The 5,965-nt window shown below is 42.5% G+C and overlaps 1 protein-coding gene across 1 annotated transcript in view; it reads left to right on the top strand.

The window, feature by feature from the left end:
• The first annotated feature begins 3,328 nt into the window (after positions 1-3,328).
• LOC143039566 (uncharacterized) overlaps positions 3,329-5,965 on the top strand; it is a 40,713-nt gene continuing 38,076 nt past the window's right edge. Inside the window, exon 1 of the mRNA XM_076209777.1 lies at positions 3,329-3,570. The gene's annotated coding sequence lies outside the window, so the exon portion shown is untranslated. The remainder of the gene's footprint in view (positions 3,571-5,965) is intronic.

Genomic DNA, 5,965 nt, shown 5'->3' with positions numbered 1-5,965 from the left:
ATATATATATATATATATATATATATATATATATATATATATATATATATATATATATATATACATATATATATATATATATATATATATATATATATCTATATATATACCGGTACCTGTGCCAGGTGATTTGTTTTCTCATTACAGGTTCTGAATGGATCGTAAAGGTTTTTATTTTGCATAATTTTGTGTCTTGATAGATCTTTTTAACGTTTCTATGTGAAGGAAGTTTGTAGGGAAGACGAGGAGGTGGGGGAGGAAAGCATGGGATTCTTGAAAAAAGGGGGCCTCTGTTAATGAGGATGAGAATTATGCACTACATATCTCGACCCGTTTCGACCTCATACCGTTCTCAAGAGTTTGTGTTCCTGTATGGTCTATGGACTACCTAAGACAGCCCACTCAATCGCTCGGGATCAGTTTTTGTGGAAAGGGAAGAGAAGTCTGTAGGAAAATCAAATGACAGTAATGCATAAAATGGGGTTCTTGACACCGAACGTTTCAAGGAATATTTATCAGGACCTGTGCCGTGGCTCATGACACCAAGGCTTGCATCTGTATTCATCGAAAGATGCGAAAGTTGTCGGAGACATAGTTGTAAGAAAGAAACAGAAACACGGACTTTTTCATGCGAGGTAAACTGAAATAAGACGATGTAATATGAGAAAAAAAAACTACTGCATAATGATCTGCTGGTGGTGGTTCGCCAGTCGTTGACTTCGCCAAGTGACAGTATCTGATCTCTGGCTCCTCCCCCTCGTAATCGGTCCTGCCACACGATTGGGAGATGCATCCATTCCCTATGGGTTGCTGTCTCGCCATTGGCTACTTGGTGCATCTGTCTGAATTGCAGGACTACGAGATCCTCTGTTTGTGGTGACTTGTCCTCGTGTTGCGCCTCGGATAATCAGACCCGTCTCCTGTGGTGCCCACATCACACCTCCGCATCTCTGGTTCATGTTTTAGTTGTCTGGATAAATACAGTCTTCGAGAGTTTCCTTGTGTTCTTGTTCATGCCTCGGGTCGGTATACCAGACCCTACCTAGTCTGGCAGGTGTTCTTTGTTGTCCGCATGAGCTACCATCGTACTGGCCACACCCTGGTGTCTGAAGTCCGCGCTTTGGATTTCCTCAGCCTTGTCTCTCATCCTCTACCTGCTTCGGCCGTGTAGACCCTGTGGCATGGTCCACATGAGACGGAGTACGCCACTCTGTGGACGGAAATCCCGTGGGGGCAGGGTGGCGTATCTAGTGTCCTTTCTGTGTCTGCGGTCCTTCCCGACCAATTCGCGGGCGTTGTTCTGTAGATGGAGGAGGAAGAGGAGGAGGAGGAGGAGGAGGAAGAGGAGGAGAAAGAGGAGGAGGGGGAAGAGGAGGAGGGGGAAGAGGAGGAGGTCACTGGGGTATTCTAACCTAATGAATGCTTCCCTGATGTGGTCGAATTATTGCTGTAGGATTTCCGGGCTTCTGATGTCTCGGGCAGAACCCAGTGGCTCATCCTCTATTCGCCGCGCTGTGCAGGGATAACCTCGGATTTTGGTGATGATCTAGATTTCGAAAACGACACGATAGTCTCTCCTGTGGTACCGGTACGCGGACGACGTGTTAGTGATATGACCATACCAAATCACGTGTGCTGTGGACGCAGCGACAAGGGCCAGAGTACAACATTGACGATTTCATCCGCTTCCTGTGGGGCCACAGCAACAGTATGATTCACCATAGTCTTGGATCACGTGTTGGGCTCGTGATCGACAGCTACTTCCCTCCCGGAAGAGAGCTCAGAGCTCATAGATAACCGATCTATGGGTAATGCTGTGACCTCACACGCACACACAGACCCAACTCCCCGCCCACGAGAATTTGAGTAACAACCCGCAGCGCAGTGATACTGAAATGATTTCAGTCCTGGGCGGGATTCGAACCCCGACCGTGAGGAGACATACAGTCATAGGGTTCTTCTTTGAGAACCATATACATCTGCAACTCATATTTTGTGAGTAACCCACCTTGGCTACCTAGCTGGTGCCTTGGAGATGAAAGAAGCATCTGGCGGGAAAATGCCAACTGGTTCGGAAGAAGACCAAATTTATATCGACTCAGATTGACTGTGTCGCAGATGAAGAACAAATACAGAAATACATATTCCCCCAACCTCCTATTTACTTGATGTTTATTCGTCCATATCTTTTTTTTTTTCAATTGGTTGGATCTTAAGATAGATTTTACAGACTTGATGTTTGGTGGCGTAAACAGATTCCCATAAATAGGGGGTCCAAGATGGGGTCGAAGCCAAGTTTCCTTCTGGCAGCCCATTACGAAGCCAGTAGGTATATTTCGGTCCTTGCTTATGCAGATATAAAATTAATATAGCAGTCTGGCAAGTTATATTTAAATAAAAATAAGAAAATTACGCAGAAATTCGGATAACGATCCAGGAGCTAGACTAGAGGGACCATGTTCCCTACCCTTCCTCTCCCTCCCTCCACAGCCTCCTTACCCCAGCCTCCCCTCCCCTCCCCTCCCCCCGTCTCCTCCCCACCCTCCCTCCCCCCGTCTCCTCTCCCCCCTCCCCCCCCCAGGCCAACCCCTTTGCACCATTTTCTTTCAAGAGGTTCAACAGGAGGAAGGAGGAAGAACAGCACAGAGGTAGTGTGACTCTATCAACAAATTCACACACACAGGCAGCATCATGAAGCAGATCTCAGATAAAAGTGAAGATAAATTTATTTGTGAAACGCGACAGGGAAACCAATTCTTGAAAGAAAAAAAATTCCTTCAAGGGCATCAATGTTTACAATTTTTTTTTTTTGTGTTATCCTGATTTTGATATATAAGTGCGCTTTCTATGTGGGTGTTTTTGTATTTTTGTTGAACGAATCGAACGTAAAAGATCAAGTGCGCATTTCTTGGTGCCTTTATGAGCGTTCTTTAAGCTTACAAGGTTTACTGTAATGTTATTTATTTGTTGTAACACATATGCACATACGCGGCGTTTATTTATCTTTCAAACTTTTTTAAGACTTCCGTAACAACTCTGGATAGAAAATGGCAGAAGCTGTCTGGTTTTGTATACCGTACAGACGACAGTCGTTGCGCCAAAGGGTTTCGAATTCCTCCAAGTATAAATAACATCCTGCCATAATTTATGTCTTGGAGACGTGCGTGGATGGGTGTGAAGAAGAGCGGTAGCAGAGGTGGATCTAACCTTGACCAAAGTGGGGTCGAGGGTGGGGGTGGGGCTGGGGGGGTTTTTGCTTCAGATAAAGAGCAGGAAGGGGTTCGGGCGGGGGAGAGAGAAGCTGTGGAAGAGTTAGAATCTAGGTTGCGAATGCAGTGGGGCAGCAGAGGTGGAAGAGAGAGCTCAGCACAAGATGTGGTGTGGAAAGGGAGCTGAGAAGTGGAAGCAAGAAGCTCCTGGTGACGGCTGGATGAGAACAACGGATGTCTGGTGGCTCGGATGAAGTGAAGAGTTTGAGAAAGGGATCAAAGAATCAAAGAGTACAACGGAATTCGAGGACCAAACGGAAAACAAAAAACAAAAACAAAAAAACAAAGGAGAGTCGCTGAGGTACGTTTTGTGTTCATTTGTTGACCTTCATTTGTTTTGTTTACGTGGATTGAACAGCTAAGAGCGGGAGAGGAAACCCAACGTCTTTATCTTTTTTAATTCTATGCAATCTACGCCTTCCACGCTTTGCGTCATTTTCTCATTTCACTTTAATTCAGCTACTTTTACCCTCATTTCCGCATGCCGGTGGTGACCTTTCAGTTGGGTTTTATTCCTGAAATGGACTCCACACCATTTTCATTGTCGAGGTCATTCGACCGAAAGCTTTATTTTCGTTTTGGGTTGGAGTCGGACGCGCTGCCAAAATATACTAATTTCGAAAAAAAAAAGACGACTGTCATTAACCTTTTGATTGGCAGCAAAAATTTTGTATTTTTTTGTCTGGGTGTCCGATTTGATTCAGGTTTGTGTGTTGTAAGGGTTGAATATTCTGTAGATTAACCTATGAACGACGTAGGGAGGAACTGTACAGATTTTTAGGACAGTAGTCAGGCGATCTAATTCCGACGAGGAAGCTTACCCAGCTTTTCTCCAAACAGGCTCAAGAAAGGAGGATTTTTACTTAGTTTCAGATTACTTGTTACATGATTCGTCAGGATTTTTTCGATTTTCTTTCATTCGTAGGACCATACCCCAATCCGTTTCTCCTTCTCCATCTGACCTAACCTAACCTAACCAATTAGAAATTAGAATGGAGATGTTCATTCCTAAGCTGTTCCTAGGCGATCCTCTTCAAGTGAGGCTAAAGATAAAATAAAATAAAATAAAATAAAATAAAATAAAATAATATGAAATAAAATAAAAGGAAATAAAATAAAATAAAATACAATAAAAAAAATATAAAAACAAAAATAAAATAAAATAAAATAAAATAAAATAAAACAAAATAAAAATAAAATAAAATAAAAGACACACACGAAGAACCTCTCGAGTTCATAATCTCGAAAAGAATAAAACTTTTCCGCTCAGTTTTGAAAATATATTCTAGCTGCCGCCAGGCGATTTTTATTCAGCTTAAGGATATTCTATCTGTAGCTAAACAATTTTTAAGATTTTGACTTTAAGATTCGTTTGATTTTGTTTTGTGATTCATGTCGTGTACTCGATCTGTCGTCAGCCGATTTGCATCCACCTCTCTCCGAAGAGGAAAGACGAATAACCTCAATATTTTTTTTTTCTTCTAATATCAACAAATTTTCTTTATCAGACGGCGTGGGGGTGGGGGTGGGGTGGGAACACTATTTATTTAGAAAATTGAGGAGAGGAAGCGGGTGTTTGAGCTGTGTGTATGACGTACACTTATTTCTCATATTTCTTTATATTTTTGTCTTCTTATTCTTAGAAAAAAAAATAAATAGATAAATAAAAAATAAAACAAAAAATAAACAAATAAGTAAAATAAACAAATAAAAATTTAAATAAAAAATGAAATAATAATAGAAAATAAAATAAATTAATAAAAAATGAAAAATAAATTAATAAAATAAAGATAAATAAATAGAAAATTAAAAATAAATAAATAGGTAAATACATAGATAAATAAATAAAAGGAGGCACACACGTCTTCCGTTACTGTCACCATTGTGCCCAAAACCCCGTTTTCTGTTGAATTACTCTACCTCGTTTCCGGTCGCCACGGCCAAGGCTGATTCACAAGGAAGAAGAGGAGGAGGAGGAGGAGAAGGAGGAAGAGGAAGAGGAAGAGGAGGAAAAGGAAGAGGAAGAGGAGGAAAAGGAAAAGGAGGAGGAAGAGGTAGAAAATGAAGAGATGAAGGAAGAGGAAGGGGAGAAGGAGGAAGAGAAGGAGGAAAAGGAAGAGGAAGAGGAGGAAGAGGAGGAAGAAGAAGAGGAGGAACAGGGAGAAAAAAAAACATCATCTCACGATAAAATCTTCCTCTTCAATAAAGGGAAATGGAGGCATAGGGAAACGGAGGAGGAGGAGGGGGAGGAGGAGGAGGAGGAGGAGGAGGAGGAGGAGGAGGAGGAGGAGGAGGGCTAGGAAGGGGGGGGGAATCGGAAGCCTCCTGGGAAGGTTCTATTCCCTTTGCACGGTAGACGATTTCATTCATCCGTGGGCGTGGGCGGGTGGGCGGGTGGGGGGGGGGACGTCACCAGAAGCGAATAAAGCTCTCCGATGGCTTTGGCCAAAAGTAAATGACTTTGGCCAAAAGTGTGGCCAAAAGTAAGTGACTTTGTCCAAAAGTGTGGCCAAAAGTGACTTTGGCCAAAAGTGTGGCCAAAAGTGACTTTGGCCAAAAGTGTGGCCAAAAGTAAGTGACTTTGGCCAAAAGTGTGGCCAAAAGTGAGTAATCTGAAGGAATAGTCGTCAACTTGCCAACTACGTTTGCGCGAATATATTCTGATTCTCTCTTCGTAGCTATTTGATATTATGTCC

This window comes from Oratosquilla oratoria, chromosome 26, assembly GCF_046742065.1.
Source record: "Oratosquilla oratoria isolate Oo_2021 chromosome 26, ASM4674206v1, whole genome shotgun sequence".
Lineage (NCBI taxonomy): Eukaryota > Metazoa > Arthropoda > Malacostraca > Stomatopoda > Squillidae > Oratosquilla > Oratosquilla oratoria.
The sequence above is the reverse complement of the archived record's forward strand: the minus strand, read 5'-3'. Positions and strand labels throughout refer to the sequence as shown.